Source organism: Anolis carolinensis, chromosome 3, assembly GCF_035594765.1.
Source record: "Anolis carolinensis isolate JA03-04 chromosome 3, rAnoCar3.1.pri, whole genome shotgun sequence".
In the NCBI taxonomy this organism is placed as follows: Eukaryota; Metazoa; Chordata; class Lepidosauria; order Squamata; family Dactyloidae; genus Anolis; species Anolis carolinensis.
In genome coordinates, this window is record NC_085843.1 from 217,262,832 (window position 1) to 217,289,113 (window position 26,282).

At 40.8% G+C, this 26,282-nt stretch overlaps 1 protein-coding gene across 2 annotated transcripts in view; it reads left to right on the forward strand.

Moving 5' to 3' along the window:
• The first annotated feature begins 8,391 nt into the window (after window positions 1–8,391).
• pald1 (phosphatase domain containing paladin 1) overlaps window positions 8,392–26,282 on the forward strand; it is a 182,696-nt gene continuing 164,805 nt past the window's right edge. For both annotated transcript variants that reach the window (XM_016992194.2, XM_062976219.1), the window contains exon 1: window positions 8,392–8,525. The gene's annotated coding sequence lies outside the window, so the exon portion shown is untranslated. The remainder of the gene's footprint in view (window positions 8,526–26,282) is intronic.

Here is a 26,282-nt window from a genome sequence, read left to right on the forward strand (position 1 = left end):
GTCTTTGGCCCCCTCTACACTACCATATAATACAGATTATCAAATCAGATAATCCACAATATTTTCTTTGTTCAAAACAGATAATCTTCATTTTATATGCCAGTGTAGAAGGGGCCTTTGATTCGGTAGTTATGTTTATTCACCATTATCTGGTGGCTTAGTGTGTTAAAGCACTGAGCTGCTGAACTTGCAGACCGAAAGGTCCCAGGTTCAAACCCGGGGAGCGGAGTGAGTGCCCGCTGTTAGCTGCAGCTTCTGGCAACCTAGCAGTTCGAAAACATGCCAATGTGAGTAGATCAACAGGTACCGCTCCGGTGGGAAGGTAACGGCGTTCCATGCAGTCATGCCAACCACATGACCTTGGAGGTGTCTACGGACAATGCCGGCTCTTCGGCTTAGAAATGAAGATGAGCACCAACCCCCAGAGTCGGACAGGACTGGACTTAACAGCAGGGGAAACTTTTATCTTTACCTTAGAAAGGGCCTTTGATTTGGTAGTTATGTTTATTCACCATTATAATGTAGTTGTATTTTCCTGTTCCTTTTCTGTGTCACCCAGAGCACTATAGTTGTAAGGTGACTTATGAAATGAATATATATATACTTATTCATATATATTCTACAAATTCTTTCAATTGAGTGTATCTGCAATGAAACTGGGGCCACTTCTCTAGTAGATACAGGTTGATTATCCCCTCCCTGAAATGTTTGGCTCCTGAAGTGTTTCGGATTTCAGATTCTAAAAAAACATATACATAAATAATGAAGTACTTTAGGCCTTTTATACACTGCCATATAAAATCCAGATTACGGCTTTGAACTGGATTATATGACAGTGTAGACTTATATAATCCAGTTCAAGGTAGATAATCTGGATTTCTTTACTGAAGAGGCTTCCTTTCTTATTCCTGTGAAAGACGCTTTCATTTTCTAAATACAAATCAGGAACATTCCTGCAACTTTCCCACTGGTATTTGAAGTATTTACCTGTGACTAGCATTTCAAATTTAAGGGCTGGTTCACAGCAACTATCTGCATCCAAGTGAATGACTCACCAACTTCAAGACATTGTGTTGGCAAAAAAAAAAAAAAAGCGAGAAGTCCCTTCATTTTTCAGAAGTGAGTTCCTTGAAGTATTAAAATTATATGTAATATTATGCCTGGCATTTGTAGCAAAGAGGGAATGACAGGACAGCACCTGTCATCAGCTGAATCAACACTGGGCATTTTCTTATTCCCCAAGAACTATTTGATATCACCTGCTGTCAGGTCCTGGGATTTTTTGTTTTAGATTTAAAATAAATTTTGGTGCTGTCTGGAAACTCCCTAAATTTGCACTATTCTTTGGGATATTTCTCTCCCAGAAAGTTTGTTGTTAATGTGCCTTCAAGGTCCCTTCTGCACTGCCGCATAAAATCCAGATTGTCTGATTTGAACTGGATTATGTGGCAGTGTAGACTCATATAATCCAGTTCAAAAATAATTTGGATTATCTGGTTTGGTAATCTGGATTATATGTCAGTGTAAAAGAGACCCAAGTCATTTCTAACCAAATGTTGTCAAACCATGATGACCCCCCCCCCAAGAGATCTATGGTTCACCAAGGGCTCTTTAATAAATAGATTGTTTTTATTACAGTATTTTAAAAAATACTTTTTCATTTTATTTTGAAGCAGTGATTGAGAACGGACTGGTAACAGCTTTAAACCCCCTCCCCAAAAACTTTATAGTTCCAACTCTTTAATAAATTGTATCTATTTCCCTTGTCTTTCTGTTCAACTTGTATCTTTCCATGTACTGTATCTATTTCTTTTATATAAAATGTATAAACTTCTTTATAAAGTGTGACCCAATAAGACCAGAGATGGTCACCTCTTCCTAATGCTGCTGAGGGATCTCCTGAGAGCAAATCCTTCTTGCTGTTTCCTAGCCAGGCAATACATTTTATTTATCATGCCAGAGGTGAACCGGAGGTACAGGTTGTAATATATTTGAAAACACAAACAAAATTTAAAAAAACTTGGCATTATACTAAATGTCCTTTGACCAGTAGTTGGCCACTTGGAGTGCCTCAGGAGTGCTAAGGTTGGCTCTGCATCTCGTGGTGCCAGAGCGCAGTCTGTTCAGCACCTTCCAAGTCACCCAGTCTTCTGTGTGCCCAGGAGGGAGTCTCTCATCCGGCGTCAGCCACTGATTGAGGTTCCGGGTTTTAGCCTGCCACTTTTGGACTCTTGTCTGTCTTTTTTCCTTCTTCCTTCTAACTAAATACCTTAACGTGTGGGAGTGGGGATCCCCATTTGTCCTTCTATCTCAGGAAGCAGAATGTGTTTTGTTTCTTGCCAAAGGGCCTCTGTGCATTTTGGCTGTTTCCTTTTTCACTGCCATCCCTTTTTATACTTCGGCCAATTCTCTCACTCCAGAAGCGACTCAAGTTGCTCCTGACATGAAAAAAAAATCCACATAATGCACCATGACAATGTGGCGTATCATCTTCCTCACACTCTCAGCTGTTTCCTCAGACTAGAAATCTCCTCACAATCCCTGTGCAAATTCCCTTTCACCCCTTTGCTCACTGTGTCCCCATTACCGGTGAGCTTGCCACCCTCAAGGCTTCCCTCTTCCTCCATATTTCTTGGCTCCAAGGCTTGTTGCAGCACGTTGCTTCCTTCCGGATTTACTGATCCAGTGATAAGCTCTTACTTCATTCCAATCCTTTCTCAATCTCCATAGGCCTTCATTCTCAACCTCGGGTCTCATTCCTGATAATTTCCTTTAATTCGCGATGGCTTATTTAAGAGTGACAAGCTTCTATGCGGGCAAAGCTCTGTTGCCGTTCTCTAGTTACCATTTTATTCCGTCAAAGGATGTCATCTCTCAAAGCTTTATACCACTTTTCCTTCCTTCTTTTAGTCATTTGGTGTCCTAGCTACATTTGACTACTGTGTGATATTTCTGGCAATGACATTTGAGCAATAATTACACAACTTCCTGTCCACGTGTAACAGATGTGGTGCTGCAGATCTGTGCAACAAAAGGTATAACAACCATTGCTCATACACTCCACGGATAGATCTGAATAACATACATGAATCTTAGGAAACACAAGTAAAAAAAGAAGGACAGCCGAGTTATTCTTGAGCAACTGTGCTGCAATCTGAGACATACTTAAGGGTAAAGCTTAAGGTTTTCCCCTGACATTAAGTTAAGTCATGTCTGACTCTGGGCGTTGATGCTCATCTGCATTTCTAAGCTGAAGAGCCAGCGTTATTCAATGACACCTCCAAGGTCATGTGGCCGGCATGACTGCATGGAACTCCAAGACATACTTACCTGGGAGCAAATTCCATTAAACACAGTGGGGCTAAAATAGAGCTGCAAGTGCCCTTCTTTTCCTTTCCGTTAACAGTTTTTATGCAACCATGACAAAATCTTAGGGTATAATCTGGAGCAGTAAGGCTCTGTAGTATTCTACTTCATCATTCTGGTAATAAATGGCAGAAATGGTGTGCTAAACACCCAGATGTTTTAAAAAAGCAATATATATATATATATATATATATATATATATATATATATATACACACACACACACACACACAACAGTATGAAAACTTTCCAAATGATACAAGTTATTTTACAGTAGGAGAGTCTCCTCTGGAGGTTTTTAAGCCGAAACTTGATGGCCATCTGTCAGGAATGTTTTGATTGTGTATTCCTATGTTGCAGGAGGTTGGACTGGATGACCCTTGGAGTCTCTTCCAACTATGATTCTGAATATGCCTGTATGTCTGAATATATATGTGTATTTAAAAGGTGTCATGAAATACTGATCTGATGAATCTGTTTGGAATTTAACTTTTAGTCATGTGTTAACTGTTCGATATGATTTAATTTTCACATGTATGCTCGGCATTGAATTTTGCCATTAGTATGTTTTAAACCGCTTTGAGTCCCCCTAGGGGTGAGAAAAGCAGTATATAAATACTTTAAATCAGGGGTCCCCAAACTAAGGCCCGGGGGCCACATGCGGCCCAACGAAGCCATTTATCTGGCTCCTGCAGTGGCAACTCCCTCCTCCTCCACCGAGGAAGGTGCATGCCTTCCAAAGCTTTGCTTGTTTATAATGGTATTTTAATTATTATTTAATTAATAATTAATTATTAAGGGGTGCTTTTCTAGTGCTTTTGGTGCACAAAGGCAAAAGGAGGTTGGACTAAATGGCCCAAGGGGGTCTCTTCCAACCCTCTTTATTATTTTTACTATTATATGATTATGATTGACATTGAGGCTGTATTTATTCCTGTTTTGTTTTTTTGTTTTTTTACTTCAAAATAAGATATGTGCAGTGTGCACTGCATAGGAATTTGTTCATAGTTTTTTTTTTTTTAAACTATAGTCCAGCCCTCCATCGGTCTGAGGGACCGTGAACTGACCCCCTGTTTAAAAAGTTTGGGGACCCCTGCTTTAAATAAATAAAATAAATAAATAATCCTCGCTACACAATAGAGGAAGATGCATAGATATGGGTTAATATCAACATGTAGTATTTCACATCATAGTGGCTGCTTTTCTAAAAGGAGAGAATGGGAAGTAAACTACAGTTTAAAGATGAATACTGTCATGCTTCTAAGTCCCATTGAAAATCTAACAGATTGAATAAATTTGAGACAGAGAGTCACTTGACAGAATTCTCAGAACTTGACTATGAAATTCTAAACACTGCAAAATCAGGGGTGTTATTATTGGCATGGGTTTTCTGCAAATCATTCCCACCACTTGTGATTTTCCATCACATTTCAGATTGTCCTATTCCCTAAGGATAGCAAGTATACCCTTATTCTTGTTTGTTGGTTTTTAGAAGTGTAAAGTGCATTTAAATGTAAAATAATTTTTTTTACAAAGTGTACAAGTCAGCCTAAATTTAAGATGCTTTCTTTACAACATTTCCAATGACCAACGTTGCTCCAGAAATAAATAAAACACACCCACACTGCCTGGCTCTCACAGCACAATTCAGCATGTTAGGAGATGCAAGAAAATAAAGGTGAGATGAATGTACAGAATACATCATGCAACCTTTTGAAGCTCCAGTAACTTCTTCATTGGGAAAAGATGCTGAAAATCATACAGGAGAAACGTGATGCTTATAGAGTCACAAATATGCATTTTATATCAGATGTTGTTTCTGTTGTAGTTCCACTGTTTCTGGGGTGATCTCAATGCAGGCAGAGGTCACTTCCATTAGCAACAGAAAAGTAACTTCCCTTGAGATCCAGGCTGCACTGAGATCCCTTAGCACAGAGGTCCGCAACCTAGGGTTCCCAGATGTTTTTGGCCTACAACTCCTAGAAATCCCAGCCAGTTTACCAGCTGTTAGGATTTCTGGGAGTTGTAGGCCAAAACATCTGGGGACTCCAGGTTGAGAACCACTGTCTTAGCATCATCTAAAGATCCTTCTACACTGCCATATAATCCAGATTATGAAAGCAGAGAATCCACATTATCTACTTTGAACTGGATTATGAGTCTATACTGCCATATAATCCAGTTCAAAGCAGAAAATCTGGATTTTATATCGCAGTGTAGATTAAGGCATTAGCTGACAAGTAGGTCTGTGACTAACACTATCACCTTTCTTCTTCTGTACGGTATTTAAGATTGTTGCCTGATGAAGAAACCACCTGTCTTTTGGTTTGCTCCTGAAGCTCCTGAATTTTGTCCAAACGGGAAACTTTAACAAGAAGCAGCAATGGACTGGGGAATCTTCAACAAAGATAAAACACTTATCTTTGATTGACAAGTTTTAGTTATACAACAACTAAAAAGTTTTGCAGATGCAACACTCCCGGGACTTATTGAGAAATCCAGTGCTCTGTGCATAAGAAAAGGGAAGTTGGTTTCTCACAATATAGGAGAAGCCCAGATAGTTATTTTTTCTGTTGCTAATGGAGTTGAAATATTTATTACCTGTCTTTAAATGCCCTTTGTACCTGGTCATCACATGGCCAAGATGGGGAGTGGTGTTAGTGCTAGATTTAGGACAAATGAGGCTCTGTACTTGTTATGAAGCAGCTTACTCGGACCCTGAAGGAGGTAGGCCCAGTATGCCTACACTGCCTGCATTGTGACACACTCCTATACACAATCAACTTTATAATTATGGGCTCCTATGAGTTTTTTGGGCTGTATGGTCATGTTCCAGTAACATTATCTCCTGACATTTCACCTGCATCTGTGGCCAGCATGAAACGTCAGGAGAGAATGCTACTGGAACATGGCCATACAGCCCAAAAAACTCATAGCAATCCAGTGATTCTGGCCTTCGACAACTCATTGGACATCCACCATTATTTCTGGAATCATTTCAAAACAACGCCTTTAGATTTAGAATTGCACCATGTAAGCAAAATCCATTCTTCTCAATGGCCAGAGAGAATGTCAGCAGAGATAGCCCTCCAAAGAAATGACATACTAGCAAACACATGGTTTTGTTTATAGTATTTTTGACAGAAAGAAGCAGTACAGAACAATTGGAAATTGCCACATTGGTTCCTCATTGGTCCTGGTGGGTTTCGGCTAGGATTCAGAACCTTATTGGAGGAAGCACGAATCCACTTCTGCCTCTGAGAAATCAGAAACAGGCACTGTAATTCATGGATTTTAATTCTTGTGTCTATTGTAAGTCCTTCACAGAGATAAGGTGTGTCTGGGTGGAATGCAATGTGATGGGTGGTTAATGGGTTCTGATGGTCCGATGCCATCGAGAGAAAGGAGGTGCTGGCCAATGGACCAAAGGTGTTTGACACACAACTACATACAATGGAGGAGTCACAGAGGGGGACTGGATTACTGCTGCTGATCAGGCAAGATGCCCAGGATGACATTTTAGAAAAATCAGATAATGTTGGGAAACCTTTGTGTCTCTTTGGGTCCTTCCACACAGCCTCGAATGTATAGATAGATAGATAGATAGATAGATAGATAGATAGATAGATAGATAGATAGATAGATAGATGTTTGGATACTTGCGGTGTAGGAGGAAAAGTTGGGGATGTGTGCCCCTGGAAGGAAGGAGGGTGGGGGGGGGGAGGAAGGAAGTAAAGAGAGAGAGAGAGAGAGAGAGAAATTAAGGAAGGAAGGAGAGAGATTGAAAAAGGAAGGAATGAGAAAAAAAGGAAGGAAGGAGGAAGGAAGGAAGAAGAGAGATAAAAGAAGGAGAGAGAAAAAGGAAGAAAGGAAGATGAGAGAGAAAGGAAGCAGATAGAAAGAAATGAAGTAAGGAAGGAGAGAGAGAAAAGGAAGGATTGAGAGAGAAAGGAAGAAGAAAGAAAGGAGAAAGGAAGGTGAGAGAGAAAGAAGAAATGAAGGAAGGAGAGAGAGAGAGAAAGGAGAGTAAGGTAAAGAGAGAGGAAGGAAGGAAGCAGAGAGAAAAATGGAAGAAAACAAAAAAAGAAGGAAGGAGGGAGAAATAAAAGAAGTAGAGAGAAAAAAATGGAAGAAAGGAAGGTGTGAGAAAAAAAGAAGAGAAAGAAATGAAGTGAGAAAGAGATAAAAAGGAATGAAGGAAAGAAGAAAAAGGAGAGAGAGGAAGGAAGGGGATAGATAAAAGAGGGAAGGAAGAAGAGAGAATGAAACGAAGAAAGGAGGGGAAAAGTGAGAAAGATAAAGGAAGGAAGCAATGAGAGATAAAAGAAGGAAGGAGGGAAAGAAAGAAAGAAATGAAGGAGAAAAAAGGGAAGGAAGGAGAGAGAGAAAGCAGATATTGTGGATTATCTGCCTTGATATTCTGAGTAATATGGCTGTGTGGAAGGGCCCAGAGAGACAAAGAAGGAAAGAGAGGGAGAGGAAAGAAGAAAGGAAGGAAGGGAAATAAAAGAAAGGAAAAGGAAGGCAAGTGTGAGAGAGAAACGAAGGAAGGAAGGGGAGAAAGGAAAAGAAAGGAAGGGGGAAGAGAGAGAAACAAAGGAAGGAAGGAGATGGAGAGGAAGAAGGAAGGAAGGACGGAAGGAAGGAATGGGAGAAAGGAAAAGAAAGGAAGGGGGAGAGAGAAACGAGGGAAGGAAGGGGAAAAAGAGAAAGGAAAAGCAGGCCGGAGGGGCGAGAGTGGCTCTGTGCAAAGGGCAAGAGGAGCCAGGCGCTGAGGGGAGCCATCTGCCTCTAAAGGTGGCAACAGCTGCTGCAGCTGCAAAGCAGCCTCCCCGCTCCATTCTTTCCTCCTTCCCGGCCGGTTCTTTCGCACATGCCCCGAAGGAGAAGGAGGAAGGGAGGGAGGGGGAACTGAGCGAGGACCGCCATCCGGGGCTTGTGGGAGCCCAGGCGGGAGCCCAGCCGAGGAGCGCCTCGCCTTGGGGTGGACAAAGGGCTCCCTGGGGCCCGGCGGGAGGTGCAGCCCCTCCGGTGAGCGGCCCGGCTCTTCCGCCTCTGCAGACCCCTCCCTCTCTCTCTCCCGGCAGGAAGTCGCGCCTCGCCTCGCGCCCTGCCGCCTCTCCCGGGGGTCCCCGGAGGGTCTTCCTCCATGCCGACTTGTAAGTAACGACCAGATCTGATTCAATGGGATGCACTACATTTACTGCCTTGGCTCAGTGCTAACGGATTCCGGGGTTTGTAGTCTGGGTTTTTGTTTTCTCGTGTCAGGAGCGACTTGAGAAACTGCAAGTCGCTTCTGGTGTGAGAGAATTGGCCGTCTGCAAGCACGTTACCTAGTGGGACGCTCGGATGTTTTTGATGTTTTTACCATCCTTGTGGGAGGCTTTTCTCGCATGGAGCTGGAGCTGCAAGAGCAGGCATGGGCAAACATGGGCCCTCTAGGTGTTTTGGACTCCAACTCCCACAATTCCTAACAGCCTCAGGCCCCTTCCTTTCCCCCCTCAGCTGCTTAATGGTACAAAAAGCAGAAGGTTGTGGATTAACTACAACCGACATCATGCCAGGTAAACTCCAAGAAACTCCATCAGTACTTAAAGTTTGTTATTTTGGGCCAGTTTGGTCTGGTTCAGTGTGCTCTTTATTTGTAGGATAAACTACAACTCCCACTATGGTGAGTCAGTCCCCTCAAACCCCTCCAGTAGATTGAGTTTGTCATGGTAGTTCTGTGTGCCAAGTTGGATCCAGGTCCATCATCGATGGAGGTCATAGTTTCTCTGGTTGTGGGTGAACTACAACTCCCAGAAAAGGTCAGTTCCCCTCAAACCTCTCCAGTATGTTCAGTTGGTCATGAGGGTTCTGTGTGCCATGTTTGATTCAGGTCCATCGTTGGCGAGGGTCACCGTTTCTCTGGTTGTAGGTGAACTACAACTCCCAAAACTCAAGGCAAATCCCCCCAAACCCCTCCAGTAATCAAATTTGGGCATATCAGGTATGCATGCCAAGTTTAGTCCAGATCCATTGGCTTTTGAGTTCACAGTGTTCTCTGGATATAGGTGAACTACAACTCACCCAAATCAAGGTGAATTTTCCCCAAAGACCTCCAGTATTTTTTGCTATTTTTGCTATTTGTGGAAGTTGGAGTCTGTCTGTGTAAGTGGATACCCCTGCCACTTACACACATACACATTTTCACTTTTATTATGTGGATAGATTTATCTCTCCCGCAGAGGGCTCAAAGCTTCACATAAAAGCATCAGCATACAATTTAAAATATACAAATATAAATATGAAAACGTTAAAACAAGATGAAATAAAGTGTAGGTGCACCCCCGCCCCCCAATCTGTAGCCCTGTCCCTTACAAGGAAAAGAGTTGGTGAAGCTTCAGTCTGTGGCTGGGAAGGGATTCCAAATCTTGCGCTTTCAAACCTCTAAGTCAGAGCAGGAGGAAGGCTGCGGAAAATGCTGCATCAGGTAAAATATTGTGCAATGTTTTGCTTGGTAAGGAAAGGACCAGGGAGGCAGCTGGATCCAGCTTTTGATGAATAAATAAGCTTTGTGCCTGGTCTGGTGATATTTCCGAACGCTCCCTGGGATTACATCTATGGCTGGATCTAAAAAGTAAAGTTAAAAGTTTTTCCCTGACATTAAGTCTAGTCGTGTCCGACTCTGGGGGTTGGTGCTCATCTCCATTTCTAAGCTGAAGAGCTGGCGTTGTCCGTAAACACCTCCAAGGTCATGTAGCTGGCATGACTGCATGGAGTGCCGTTACCTTCTCGCCGGAGCGGTACCTATTGCTCTACTCACATTTGCATGTTTTCAAACTGCTAGGTTGGCAGAAGCTGGGGCTAACAGTGGAAGCTCACTCTGCTCCCTGGATTCGAACCTCCAACCTTTCGGTCTGCAAGTTCAGCAGCTCAGCGGTTTAATCCACTATGCCCCCAGGGGTGCAGCAGATCTATACTGCCCTATATCCCAAGATCTGATCCCAGATTATCTGTTTTGAATTGGATTATATGAATCTACACTGCCAGATAATCTGGGATAAGCATATAATCTGGATCCTGGACTATAGGGCAGTTTAGATCCAGCCTACGCTTAATGTAGTTTGTCACCACTTCAGCTGCACATCTTTAGCTTTCTCTGCCCAAAAGGGCTGGTGTCTCAAAATCCTTAGGATCCCATAGCATTGAGCCATGTCACTTAAAAGTGGTGCCAACCTGCCATATTTATACAGTGTAGATCAGGCATGGGCTAACTTTGACCCTCCACGTGTTTTGGACTTCAACTCCCACAATTCCTAACAGCCGGTAGGCTGTTAGGAATTGTGGGAGTTGAAGTCCAAAACACCTAGAGGGCCAAAGTTTGCCCATGCCTGGTGTAGATGCATTCCATATCCAAGAAAGCCTTTCCCAATCCAGTGTCTTCCTAATGTGTAAGACCTAACCGTGTCTCTTCAGGATTATGGGAAATGTATTCCTACAGAACTCAAGGATGCGAGCATCAAGGACCCATTTGTGAAGTGTGTCATGATGTAACGAATCACGTGATGTAATTTGTGCATCTTGAAAGCATTAATATCATTGTGTTGATGAAGACTTTCATAACTGGAATCACAGGATTGCTGTGAGTTTTGGGGGCTGTATGTAGCATTCTCTCCTGGCATTTCACCTGCATCTGGGCTGGCATCTTCAGAGGTTCTGTTGGCAGTGAAGCAAGTGAAGTGTATAAATATCTGTGGAATGTTCTTCTCTGTTTAAAGCAAGCCATGAAGTTACAAAGCCAATCAGTGAGGGTATCTCCATAGAGGTAGCTTGGCTGTTATTGCCTGAGGGCCTCCTCTGTTTGGGAGGTGTTCACTGGAAATTTGATTATTTGCTGTTTGGAATTCCTATGTTTCTGAGTGGTGTTCCTTATTTACTGTCTTGATTATGGTGTTTTTTTTAAATACTGGTAACCAGATTTTGTTATTTTTGTGGTTTCCTCCTTTCTGCTGAAATTGTCCACATGCTTGTGGATTTCCATGGCTTCTCTGTGTACTCTGACATGATGGTTGTCAGAATGGTCCAGCATTTCTGTGTTCTCAAATAATATTCTAGGTCCAGGTTGGTAGCATAGCAGAGCACTTGATGGGGTTCTTACTCTCACCCTGGACATTTCACAGTTATTAATACACTCCACTTGACTCATTTCCAGCAGACCTCTGAGGATGCTTGCCACAGATGCAGGCAAACGTGAGAAGATAATGCTACTGGAACATGGCCATACAGCCCGAAAAATTCACAGCAACCCATTAATATCATTGTTCTTCTTTACGTGGTGTTTAAGACTCTGATGACAGTGGACGTTTATACCACCAAGAATAAAATGAGTTGCAGTGCTGGGAAATCCTATCTTTGCTTTCTGTAGCAGAGCATCATCTTTAATTCCCTTTATTTGATTCTCTGGAGGCAGAGAAAGGGTGGCATTCTCTGTCTTCTCATGTGATCACTCATAAAATCAATGCTCCCCAGTGTAGCACAAATGAACGACATCTTCTAATTTGCATTAACATTTCCAAGGAGCACATACAAGTTACTGCTATTGTCCAGGACATGTGGCATCCAAGACAGTCTGGTCTCCATCCCTTGGCCTGCCTATCCTTTGTTCCTTTGTAAATGCATCACTTTAGTATTAGGTCATAGGAAACATATTTTTATTATTAAACAACTCATCCTGCAATTGTGTTTGGAAGGTCTTCCTTAATTTTCCCTTTTTTATCTCTGCTCCCTAGCCACAACACAATTTAAAATATTTTGTGGCTGTGAAAGTATGTCATGGTGCATGTTCCTTCACAAGTTATTGACTTTGTTATTTTGATCTGCTAAAAGAGAGATAGTTTGGTCTTTGACTGCATTGTGTCCCAACTTCAGCACCCTAGAGATTTCCAACCTCCTTAAGTCCCAATTAGCTTGGTCTTTGTTAGGGGGTAACACAGTGTAACATGATTTTTGTTCCTGGGTTATAAATGTCATTTCCTAATTGGCTCTGTCATAAAAACATGGAAAAGGTTTAGGTAAAGGTAAAGGTTTTCCCCTGACATCAAGACCTATTGTGTCTGACTCTGGGGGTTGGTGCTCATCTCCATTGTCTAAAGCCGAAGAACCAGCGTTGTCCATAGACACCTCCTAGGTCATGTGGTCGGCATGACTGCATGGAGTGCCATTACCTTCCTGCAGAAGCGGTACCTACTGATCTCACATTTGCATGTTTTCGAACTGCTAGGTTGGCAGAAGCTGGAGGTAGCAGTGGGAGCTCACCCCGCTCCCCGGATTTGAACCGCAGATCTTTCGGTCAGCAAGTTCAGCAGCTCAGTGGTTTAATCTGCTGTGCCACTGGGGGGCTCCTGGAAAAAGTTTTGTTTTTGTGGGATATCCTTCAACACATTTCAGTGAATATCTGATAGAGTCTCAACCAATTCAACATAGTTTGTGACAGCCACAAAAACAAAGTTTCTGAAATATAACAACTACTTTCAAAGTGAGTATTTTTTAATACATTGTTCCCTCACTACTTTGCAGGTTTTCAATATATATTAATGTACACCATTTATTGCGGTATTTTCACTGTTTTGTGGATTTTTGCGGTATGCAAAGGGTTTTGGAAGGGGGGGGGAGAGAGAAATAAAGGAAGGTAGGGAAGGGTTGGAAATAAAAAAGGGTTATTTAGCTTCCATTCTTCTTCTCTGCCGGTGTATTGTATATTGAAACTGCTAAAATAAAGTATAAAATACAAGTATACAAGTATAAAATAAAGTAAATATTAAAATAAATATAGTGTCCCTACTTTGCGGATTTTCACTTATTGCGGGTGGTCCTGGAACGTAACCCCCACGATAAGTGAGGGAACACTGTATAGTGTAATGGGAATAGTCATTCTTCAAGATGTGCAGATCTACAAATTCCCTGATTTAAAAGAGCTTGGGTAACAGGGTTGGCAAATGCCTTTTTATGGGTCAACCTTTGGATAGCCATTGTTACTGGATTTGGTAGGCTCTTGCTTTTTATGTTACTTAGTATTAAATATACTCCTTTCAAAATCGTGTTAAATCTTCTGTTTTTCTGGAAGGAAGAGATACTTGTTGGCATTTGGCCTCTGGTTTACCAGAAACGTGTCTATGGGTGCAAATATTCATTGTTTATTTCAAACAGAGCTTTCCAAACGGTGTTGCGTGACACGTTAATGTGTCAGCTGCGGTGTGTAGGTATGTTGTGTGAATGTAACGAGGAATGACCAAAATCTTGAAAATGTATGTCTTTTTTCCTTACAAATCACATATTTTTAAAAAGATAAATGAAAAGTTTTCATTAGATACAGTGTTCCCTCACTTATTGCTGGGGTTAGGTTCCAGGACTACCCGCAATAAGTGAAAATCCACGAAGTAGGGATACTATATTTATTTTAATATTTATACATTATTTTAGTAGTTATACACTTTAAGTCTTTATCAACCAATCGTGTGTTGATAAATTGCCTCCTTCTCCTCCCCTTGCTGCTTGGACTCCTTTGGCTTCTCCTTCCTCCCTTCCTTAGGCTGTAAATTGTAATTTTTTATGATTTATAATAGTCTTTTAGAGTTTATTGAAAAACCGAGATACATCGAATCCACGAAAAGTGAACCGCTAAGTAGTGAGGGAACACTGTATGTTGTGTCCCTACACATTTATGTATGTGTCCTTATCTCATATAAGGGGTTGGTTCGACCTCCTGTGTGCTAGTAAAACTGAATTACTGTGTTGCAAAATGATGTGTGTCAAAAAAAGTGGGTCATCAACATGAACTGGTTGGAAAGCTCTGGTTTAAAGTAGTGCTTTGGTGTTGAAACATGGAGCATTTTTAGTACCTGTCCTTGTTATGCAGACAGTATCTAGCATAGATGATGGTTTGGTTGGAGTTTTTTCTCTCCCCAGCTGTTTGCTGTAGTCATTGCTTTTTCAAGCAGAAGTCCTTATATGCTTAGCTACCTCATTACACGAAGCCTATGACTTCAGACTTTATGGAGAGCACCTGCATTTAATAGCACTGCAAGGGATAGGCAGGCTCTTGTGCTGTCTCTAATGGTCTAAATCAGTGGTTCCCAACCTGTGGGTCCCCAGATATTTTGGCCTTCAACTCCCAGAAATCCTAACAGCTAGTAAACTGGTTGGGATTTCCTGGAGTTGTAGGCCAAAACACCTGGGGACCCACAGGTTGAGAACCACTGCTCTAAATCCTTAAACGGGGAGATAAGAAAGTCTTGCTTTTGCTTACATTGAATTGCATAGTCTGTGCTGTGGGAGTGCTTGCCTGAGCATGTGTCACATTGAAGGAATATTTAGCAATATTACTCTTGTTTTACCAGTTGCTTGTGGTAAAGAATTGCTAGGCTTCCCTTTGAGCATATGTGGAGCAAGGACAGTTTATGAGCTTTGTGGTGTGAGTATACGTGCAATTCCGTTTTGGTTATTTAGGCAGTATTTTATTGCATTTTGATGTTATTTGAGACACCTTATGTCTAATACAAAAGTTGGACTACTGTACAACTCTTGTATTTACAAGACCTGCTCCTGTGGTTTCATTTACCTTTTCTCTGTTCCACCTGTCCTATAAGATTTTATGCCGATACTGACACCGTCTGTTCCAAAGCTATGGAATTCCCTCAGAAAAACTAATTTACTTCCTCACTTCTGTCTTTTTACTACATCTTCCTTTTTAAACAGGCCTTCAGACTTAACTGACCACAGTAGAGGAACATGTAATTAGATGTGCTGTTTTTAATATGCAATATGTGTTAATGTTGTAATGTTAATGTTGTAAAAGACTGTTTTCATTGCATTGATAGCTTCATACTTAAAAAAACTTTTGTACTTTGTTTTTATTTACGTTGTGAGCTGAATTGAGTTCCATCTGGGAGAAAAGCAGGATGCAATAAAAATAAAATCCAATGAATAACATATAATATTAGGTGTAACATGTATAGGGTTGTTGTGTGTTTTCCGGGCTGTATTGCTATGTTCCAGAAGTATTATCTCCTGACATTTTGCTCACATCTATGGCAGGCATCCTCAGAGGTTTTGAGGTATGGAGAAACTAAGCAAAGAAAGTTTATATATCTGTGGAAGTTCCTGGGTGGGAGAAAGAACTCTTGTCTGTTGGAAGACAGTGTGAATGTTGTAATTAATCACCTTTGTTAGCATTAAATGGCATTTCCAGCCTCACATCCTGGCCTGGGGGAATCCTTTGTTCAGAGTTGTTAGCTGCCCCAGATTGATTCATGTCTGGAGTTCTTCTGTTTTCAGAGTGCTGCTCCGTATTTACTGTTCTGATTTTGGAGTTTTTTTAAATACTGGTAACCAGGGGTGACACTCTTATAGTGTTTGTTTTGCTGTCTGTGTCCCAGTTCAGAAGATTGTGTTCATTTTCATGGTTTCCTCCTTTCTGTTGAAGTTGTCCACATGCTCGACCACTCCAACAACTATCATGTCAGACTACACAGAGAAGCCATTGAAATCACAAGCGTGTGGACAGGCCAGGCCAGGATGTGAGGCTGAGAAGGCCATTTAATGCTAACAAAGGTGATTAATTACAACATTCATACTGGCCTCCAACAGACAAGAGTTCTTTTCCCCACCCAGGAACTTCCACAGATACACACACACACACACCTTCCTTGCTTAGTTTCTCCATACCTCATAACCTCAGAGGATGCCTGCCATAGACGTGGGTGAAATGTTAGGAGAGAATGCTTCTGGAACATGGCCGTACAGCCCGGAAAACACAAAACACTCCTGTGATCCCGGCCATGAAAGCCTTCAACAACATATCATAACATGTATACATTTTATATGCAATATACAGTTGCAGGAAGGAGGGATAAATACCAATGAAGAGGAACTATTTCAGTGTATTTGGTTTCAGTGCCAGACTAAGCTTTTCAATGTGTCTGTGGTCCAAGAGATTCTAAGTGCAAATTTTCGGGACAGCAGTAGTATATCATGCTTGTAACAACCTACTCTGTTTTTTTATAAAATTGACATATATGACATTGTACAGAGAAACTTAAATATATTCCTGCTTTCTGTAGGAGTTTATAATTTTAAGCTAAGGCAAGGACTACAGAGGATGAACCAGAACCAAATTCATTTATGTTTAGTGGCAACAGAAGAAAACAATGAGTGCAAAACTTTGTTTACAAGATCAGTTTTAAAGTGCCTTACATATTACATATTGCAGACCGAAAGGTCCCAGGATCAAATCCCAGGAGCGGAATGAGCGCCCGCTGTTATCCCCAGCCCCTGCCAACCTAGCAGTTCGAAAACATGCAAATGTGAGTAGATCAATAGGTACTGCTCTGGCGGGAAGGTAACGGTGTTTCATGCAGCCATGCCGGCCACATGACCTGGAGATGTTTATGGACAACGCCAGCTCTTCGGCTTAGAAATGGAGATGAGCACCAACCCCTAGAGTCGGTCACGATTGGACTTAACGTCAGGGGAAACCTTTACCTTTATCTACATATTACAGAAAGGTACCTCTGTTGTGATTTTCACCACAAAATGGAAATAATAATAAAAACCTTTATTTATATCCCGCCCCCTCTCCCCGAAGGGACTCACAGTCCGCAAGGTACAAACAAGGTGGAGGTTCTGTGGGTTTTTTCTTCAGTTGAATTTGTATTACATATTTAAGTGTAAAGGTAACTGTTTCCCCTTGCCATTAGGTCTAGTCGAGTCCGACTCTGGAGGTGGTGCTCATTTCCATTTCTAAGCCGAAGAGCTGACGTTGTTCATAGATGCTACCAAGGTCATTTGGCTGGCGTAACTGCATGGAGTGCCGTTAAGTTTTTAAGTATAACTTCAGCCTATATATATGCCTGCTTTGGCTAGCATAGGGAAGGGGTGACACTCTTATAGTGTTTGTTTTGCTGTCTGTGTCCCAGTTCAGAAGATTTCTCCTCACTTTCTGTCCCTGTGATAATTAGACTTTGAAAAATTTGGCTTGTTTGCAGAAACAAGGATTGGTGAGAAAGCTTTAGTGGAGGCATCTTTTCCCCATGATATCTCTTATAGGAATGAATTTGCCTTCCAAGGGGTAGATTTCTCTCACTTGCTATTGTCTCACCTCCATTTGTAAGTATGAGTCATTTGTAAGTCATATGTTTGTACCTCAGAAACTGCCTATACAATGGGAAGAAAACAGAACTTAGCAAGTTATTTGTAAGAAAAGCCATTAATTCTATAACAATGTTATGCACAATGTGTATGTAATTCTATTACCTTAAAAATCATTTTCTTGTATTCTTTTTTATTACTTATTTTTTCTGTTGCTTTCTGAGAATGTATTTCCACTAATTATGTTCTTTGTAACACGTTACTCCCGGTCTCTGGGTGAACGGTAGTAGTTAAGCTCTTTAAAAGTTTGTTGTTAGCCCTGTGTAGCATATACACATAGGCTTCCAATAATATATTTGATATAGATGAATGCTGCACGGATTTGCTGCATGAAGGTTGTACAAAAGAGTGCATGGGCTTAAGTTCATATTGCAAATCTTAGAACTGTAATCGTTGGCTTGCTTTCTGCTATTGGCCTGGGATGTTATCACATTAAGAAATACTTAGTTTCTGAGACTGTTTGAGAATGATTTTGAATGGGTCCGTCCCATCACATGGTGTTTGCCACGTCCCATCAGTATTCTGTTGGAATACATTGGCAAAGCATCGCAGAAACAGATTATTTGCAGACAGAATTCTAATTGTGTTTTTTGAAATACTATGGATTTTTCCATTGCTGAAGCGCTGTTTCTGCGTGTGATAGCAAAACTGTATGCATCCCATCAGCAACTGTACTTTTAAAAATGTCATAGAGTAATGTAGGGGGGTGCTTTGAATGGATTGGGTGGAGCCAGCCTTCTGTGGTGTGATGAGTCAAAACGCAGTATTTTCAAATCATAAGAATCGTAATAATCAGCTGTGATGAGGAGAGAATGCATTCCGTCTCAATACAGTATGCATCCAGTCCTAAAAATATATAGGATTCATACTCATATAAATGGATTATATCTCCATGTGATAAGGTCCCAGGTCACCACTTGAATGCCACATCCTTGAATCTGCCTTTCCAGCTTTGTTCTCTACATATATTTTGGACTATAACTCTCATTACAAACACATCATGAGGGCATGAGGTCAAGGGGAGCTGCATGCATTATTGTATGTAAGCTGTTTGCATGAGAATATCTTACTTTGCCAGGAGAGGTCAGCATTAGGCAATTTCCTGAAGGTTTTTTTTTTAAACTACAGAATTGGGATGAAGAAAACAAGCTGTCTTGGTTAAATGTGACAGAGGAACAAATAAAAGAATACATGGCCATACAGCCCGAAACATTCACAGTAATCCAGTGACCATGAAAGCCTTCAACAATACAAATAAAAGAATAGTATCCAAAATTTCAATAGAAATTTCCTGCTTTAATTCGTATGTTGAAAACATATATACTGAGAGTGTTTGAGGTGTAGAAGGAAAGCAGCATGTGAGTTCTGCTAGAAGATGCATGTGCACATTCGATGAGCATTACTTTTGATGTCTTCACCCACAACTATGGGCTGCTGACTTATTTCCACTAACTCGGGATACATCTACACTGTTGAATGAAGGCAGTTTGACACCGCTTTTATTTGCCATGGGTGAATACTGTGGAATCACAGGATTTTAGTTTTACAAGGTCTAAGCCTTCTCCGGCAGAGTGCTGGTGTCTCATTAAACCACAACTACTGTGATTCCACAGCATTGAGCCATGACAGATCAAACACAATTAATTCTCCAGTGTTGAATTCATCCTGTGTTTTGCTGCTTGAATCCAGGGAAATACCCTTGTCAATAAGAGCCTGGTGGGGGGACTTCTGGCTCAATACCAGAATTTTCAGTCTAGGACCTGGTCTGATTTCCTCATTTAGCTCACGATGAGTACTTAAGGAACTGGTGTAAGATTGGTTCAAAGAAAGCCTCCTCCATCAGCCTTTCGGCATCCCTTTTAACTCATCTGGACTTTGATATAGCTCTCAGATCAATTAACAGAGACTGTGGGACATTGCCTTTTGTGAGATATGTTCTCGTTCATATGTATTTTGCTCCCCAAGTGCTCTGTCCATATACTGTGTTGGGTCTTTCCACACAGCAAACTACTTAAAGAAGTTGACTGTGGCCAAATACCGCTGTCTATTTTCCAAAACAAGATGTAATGTGCTCTCGTTTGAACTGCTGCATGGGAGATTCGTGGGTATCCCATATAAAGAAAGACTTCGCTCATGTAACAAACAGGAAGTAGAATGCATCTACCATATTTTACTCTCATGCAGTCTCTATGAACAGGCTGGAGCACACATAATGTGATGCCTCATGGGCCTTGTAGTCCTGTTCCTAGTGCCATCGAGGCAGATGAAGATGAAAACATGGGGTTTTCGCCGGTTCAACAAGAGCCAGAGTCTTTTCACCTGCCGGATGTTGATGTTTGTACCCAAGAATTTAGTAAAACAGACCTTGGACATTCCTCGCCTCCGTTCCCTAGGAGAGAGTCCTATTGTGCTGACAGAGGAGTGAGGGAACAGAATCGCAGGAGTTTATGGATTGCTGCCAAACAACAGGCTGATTAGACCTGCTTCCCTTGGGAAATTCTAAGGAGTCTTGCATCTGGACAAAGTTGGGTTTCGCTTCCCGTTCTCTAGGGAAAGAGGTTGTTGGCGGGAAAACAAGACCCCAATATAGGTGCCTGACGCGGGAGAATCTTTGCGGAGTCAACAGAGCAGCTTCAGGAGTGAGATCGTGTGTGGACTTCGTAACCCCAGTTCCTTGCTTCCCGGATCAAGAATTCAAGTACTGCCTTGCCTTGCTTTTAACCACAGATCTTATTCCAAGAATCACTGTTTGCCTTGTACCTAGTCACGGACCTTGTTAAAGAACCAAGATTAATTCCAGCCTTGTTGTCAAGCTTCCTTGGATTCCTAAGACTCTGGCATTTCCCCACACTATTGCTTGGCAATAGTGTGTGTTTCGGTATTGGATTTAAACTTTGAACTCTAATATCATTTATTGGAGAATACATTTTTGGACTATATTTGACCTCATTTGAAAGGTCTGCTTCTGAACTATATTCTTCACTTGTTTTTATTACTTTTATACATTTCCTTAATAAAGATATTAGATAGAGATTGGCCTCCGTGTATGGTTCTTGGTGCCCTGCTGCCTGGGGTCTGACACATAATCCATCTTCTACTAAGAAACCTACTGACTAGTCCAGTGAAACTTTATGTGAAGTTTCTACTTGGATCTATTATTAGTTAGTTGCACCTTTACAGATGTCTGACATGTCGCAAAGAAAGAACTACTGGTATTATTCTTGGCAGGCTATTTGAATCTTTTCTCTAACTAGTGGTTATTATCTTAAAAAAGAAAATTCTACAAATTAGTAGATTAATATTCTATAGACAAACATTTACTGTTAGATCATTATATCTTTATCATGCTTTCTCTCTATTTGCATTACATCCCACATAATTCTGTATGACCAATCCATTTTTGTGTGATCCATCCCAATCTTATTAGTTGATGCTAAACTATCCATAATTCAAAATTTCTTAGGTTTTAGGTGGTTGCCTAATACAAAATACAAATGTATATATCAAATAGTAATAACATTCAGAGGTTTGAATCCGGGGAGAGTGGGTGAGCTCCCTTTATCAGCTCCAGCTCCCCATGCAGGGACATGAGAGAAGTCTCCCACAAAACCGAATCTAAAGTTGACCAAAAACTGTTTTGTAACCCATTTGGTACTAATGTTGGAGAGTGATCCCTGATCATGTGGTCCCTGGTCAAAAAAAGGTCTGGGTCATCTGCTTCATCAACTTTGATTCCTACACTTTCTGTATTTGAAGTCCAGCTACATCAATTTGGACCCATATTGCAGATTTCTTAATCAGACAGGATGATATAAGAAGTAACTTGGGGGAAGAGAAAGAAGTCTTGATTTTAAAATTGTTTTTTTGTCTGCTATCTCACTGATATTTGCAATTGAGAGGTGTCAACTCATTGCGGTCAACAACGCTAAAATTGTAACCTTACATCTTTATCACAACATTCAGTGTTTGATGGAGAAATATCTCTGAAAGACGTCTTTCCTGATCCTCTCCTATTTTCCACATTAGTTTTTCAAGCCACCATTAAAGCAAAATCTTAAACAAACTTTCAGGATTGTCATGAGTTATGGGCTATTGCAATACACCTCGTAGTTTCCTTAAACATGTTTTCCGGAATACAAATGCATGTGTCCCTTCTATGCCTTCTCTCAGGACAAACTCCTCTACAAACTTCTTTCAACAGAAAAGTTAATACTGAGCCGTTTCCTACCTTTCTTCATTAGTGCTTTGGCTTGGCAAATAGCTTTGTGGCAGCGACAATAACAGCAAAAATCTGTGAGAAGAAATCTCTGTTGCTTGGAAACAGCCTGGCAACAGACCTTATTTCAAAAGCTGGCATAGAGACAAACTAAAAGGAATCTGGTAGCAATGACAAGAGCTTTATTCCCTCCCCCACTCCCAGATTTTATTACTCTTGTTTAACCTTTAATTATGCTACTTTAAGAAGTTAAACATTCTTGCTGAGATTGTGCGAAGATCTAACTTTTTCCTATTGCCGATATTCTGAATTGCAAACCTGTGCCTACTAAGCAGGGAACAATCAATGGGACTTACTTCTGTATAAATATATGTATTTATAAAATGGTGCCATTAGGCATTTTTTCCAAATCTATTGTATTTCCAGTGTTTAATGAATGACATTTTTCTAACACTTAATATTTACCCGAAATGAAATGTTGGAAGTAGTGCCATAGATACCTTTCTTCCTCTCTTTCTCTGTCTTCTATTATAGTTTATATGGGAGTTTTATATTGGGAGTTTGATAGTTCCATGTGTTACACATATTTGTATTTTGTTTATCCTAATAGTCAGTAACACCAAACTCAGATTGAGGCAAGCCTGGCAAAACCAAAGCCATGGTATTCCCAGAAGGTAGACAGCAAATATTTATTTAAAAGCTACACTCTGGAGTCTGGGCTTAATTAGGAATTGACTTGGTTTTGCTATAACAGAGAAAATGTTGCAGTGCTTTGGACATTCTTACATATGACCAGCAAGGATTCCCGGTCATTTTGATGCTGAAAACATCGACATTTTCCAAGGACCCGTGGATACTGAGAGTGAGTGATATGGTGATATCCAGCAGAGCTCTGGATGATTGCTGATGGAGACTGGCTCAGGCTGAACAGCTGAGCTGGGATGTGTGCATGTGTGTGTGTGGAGTTGAGCTTTATGGAGTCAGGGGATTTGCTGCTGGTCTTAAGGACGGATGCCAGCGTAGTCCATCCTGGGAAACTTGTATGATTTCCCTCAGTGTCAGAACTATGTCCTTCTTTTTTATTAAGGGTGAGGATAGTTGTGTTCGATAACAATTTGTCCGTGCCAAAGTGGAATGTAATTCCTAACTCCAGCTAGTGATGGGTAAATGAAGTCTGGCTCTTATCTAACACCCATAACATGAGCATTGTGTTAACAAAACTTCGAGACTTCAAGCTTTACCATTTTCGGACACTGTCTGGATCCCGTTTACATTCCACTTTCCCCACTCCTCCTGATGTTTATTGTGCTGAATCCCTTTTCACTACTTTCCCTTCAGACTGATTCTATCCTATAAATATTTGGCTTCTTTTTGGCAGCTGCAGTAAAACCTGACAATGTTGTTGGAAGAAATCTAATCTAATATTTAAATGAAATATGTTCTCTGTGCATGGCTGGCGTGTGGCCAAATGCTTTCCCAGCTGAAATGTATGAACTATAGGAAGATTTCAGAAGATGGGGATGTGATAAGATTCCTGCTAGTGGCCAGTCCTGCCATTGTGCTAAGTGTTCATGGCAACTTAGACTGTGGGTGTAAACTTAATTCTCTCTATATATTGCATCTTACAGTGCATCTACATTGTAGAATTAATGCAGTTTGACTGCCGTGGCTCATTGTTGTGGAATCATGGGATTTTTTAGTTTGGTGTGACAGCAGCACTCTTAGGCAGAAAAGGCTAAAAATCTTGTAAAACTACAAACTCCAGTTTAGATGCACTCTTTGATTACAGTGACAGTTCAGTTCTATTCTGAGTCCATAAAATGCAGAATGGGAACTACAAGGAATTGACGATGAATATCTATATTTCCTTCTTTTTTCAAATTTGTAGTAACTATAGGCATTAGACGCTCCATGCAGCACTCCATGTAGTCATGCCGGCCACATAACCTTGGAGGCATTTACGAACAACGTCGGGTCTTTGGCTCAGAAATGGAGATGAGCACCAACCTCCAGAGTCAGACACGACTAGACTTAATGACAGGGAAAAACCTTCACCTAACCTCTAGGCATTAGAACCTGGGATTTTGAAATAGCCTTACATAGGAATGACTATATTTTTGCCCACTCTGATTTACCAGCTTCTGTAATGCTTTCCCTGTTAACTATTATTTTTCTTCTTTTTGCCAAGTGTTTTTACAGTGTGGCTATGCTTGCCATGTCTTAGAATGTATGTGTGTATATGCTTTACAGTAGCCTGTCTATTTATGGTGGCCCCACTAATTTCATAGGATTTTCTTAGGCAAGGAATACTAAGATGCAATTTTGCCAATTCCTTCCTCAGAAATACAGGCCACTGTGTATCATACCATTGGCAATATCTCATCCAAGTATTATGACCTTGCGTTTGCAGCCAAGATCAGACAGAATCTGATGCCTTTAGTATTTAGGAAACCATAGTGATCCAAAATGTATTAAAAAGACAATCACATAAGCAAGGAAATTGGATATTCTTTTAAAATACATTTGCTTTCCTTGTTCTGTATATATCTTCTCATATAATAGTTAAGATGACTTGCTAAAAAATTGCCAAAGTATAACTTGTACTAAAGTCAACAAGAAAAAACAGCTTATAGAACAGGCTGAAAGCAAGGTGAAATAAAAGGTGATAGCACAAAGAGATTATGGTATTATATACAGGTCTTACCTGTCTGAATGCATCTCTCCCATGAGCCAGCTAGAAAACTAAGATCTATTGGGGATGCCCTGCTCTCGGTCCCACCACCTTCGTTGATGCGATTGGTGGGGATGAGAGACAGGGCCTTCTCGGTAGTGGCCCCCCCTTCCTCCCCAGGTAAATCAGATCGGCCCACTCCCTCCTAGCTTTTAGGAAGCAACTTAAGACTGGGTTATTTAAGAAGGCATTCAGTGAATAACAGAAACATGTGGAAGTAGTTAAAGATTACCTTGGGATCATTGCAAGGCCTAAATGTTTTATGTAGTGTATATGATTGCTGTTTTTAGTTTTATAATTTTAATGATTGTAATCTATTGTTATTTTTGTTTGATGTGTGATGTTTTATACATGTAAGGCATTGAATTTTTGACATTGATTATGTTGGGAACCACTTTGAGTCCCCTCGGATGAGAAAAGCGGTATGTAAGTGCAATAAACAAATATAGCCCATTAACTACTCCATTCTAAATTATTAGTTAACGACAATATTCATAGTTGAAATTCATCAGGATACCATCCTCTTCAGACAGATGAAAATAGAATGGGTGGAGAGCAGAAAAACAAATATTGAAATATTCATAAGTTTTCCCAGTTTCATTTTCCCCAAATGGGTTCGATTGCAGTCTTATCGTTCCTAATCAGCATGATCCATGGAGGGCACCAGGATGGAAAAGTGTGTTCTGTATTGAAAACATAGTTTTCCGTGAAATGTTTATGATAGCTAACAGTCTATAAAACAAATAATACAACAGTAATAATTCAAAAATAAAAAATAGACGAATTGCGGAACTTTAAAAAAAGACAAATCTACTAAAGCAGATGACCAGAAATCACTAAACAGGATTTCCCCATGAAATAGCTTGAAACCCAGCACCAAGAGGGTCTGAACAATTTCTTATAGCTAGAAGTGGGGAAATTTAGGTCTTCCAGTTATTTTGGATTACTTACGTTTCCTACAAGTTCTTACTACTGATTATAGTGGAAGAGGTGGATGAGAATAGGCCAAAAGTTCTGGCGGACCACAGGGTCTCCATCCCATTATTCTTCATTCAAAGCCAGCTATGCTTTTGGCACATTATATTGCGTGTTTTTGATAACTATCTGATTATAATTTCATTTATTTTAAAATTGTTCTTCTATTCTTACTGTCAGAGAGAGAAGCATCAGGAATTTTCTGCTTCAGATATATATATATATATAACCTGGTCAGTTTTGAGCGTGTTTATTATTTTGGGGCTGGGGAGGAAGACCATTTCTTTGCTGTTCCAGCTCATGCAACAAAATGTCTTGCTGAAAATAAAGATCTTATCTTATGACTAGCTTGGGTACTCAGCTTTGTTCAGGTTATTTGAAAAAGTCAATTTTTAAATTGTACAAAATGTATAAGGTTGTGGATTAATTATAACTGACATCATGCCAGGTTAACCCCGAATAACTCCATCAGTAATTAACGTTTGTTACGTTGAGCAAGTTTACTCTGGATGCATCATTGGTGGGGTTCACTGTGTTCTCCGGTTGTAGGGTAAACTACCCCTCCCACAATGGTGAATCAGTCTCCTCCAGCTCCTCCAGTAGGTTGAGTTAGTCATGGGGGTTCTGTGTGCTAAGTTTGGTCCAAGTCCATCATCAGTGGAGGTCACAGTTTCCCTGGTTGTGGGTGAACTACAACTCCCAGAAAGGAAGGTCAACCCAAACCCTTCCAATAATCTAATTTCGGCATATCAGGTATGCGTGACACGTTTGGTCCAGATACATCAGTGTTTGGGTTCACCGTGCTCT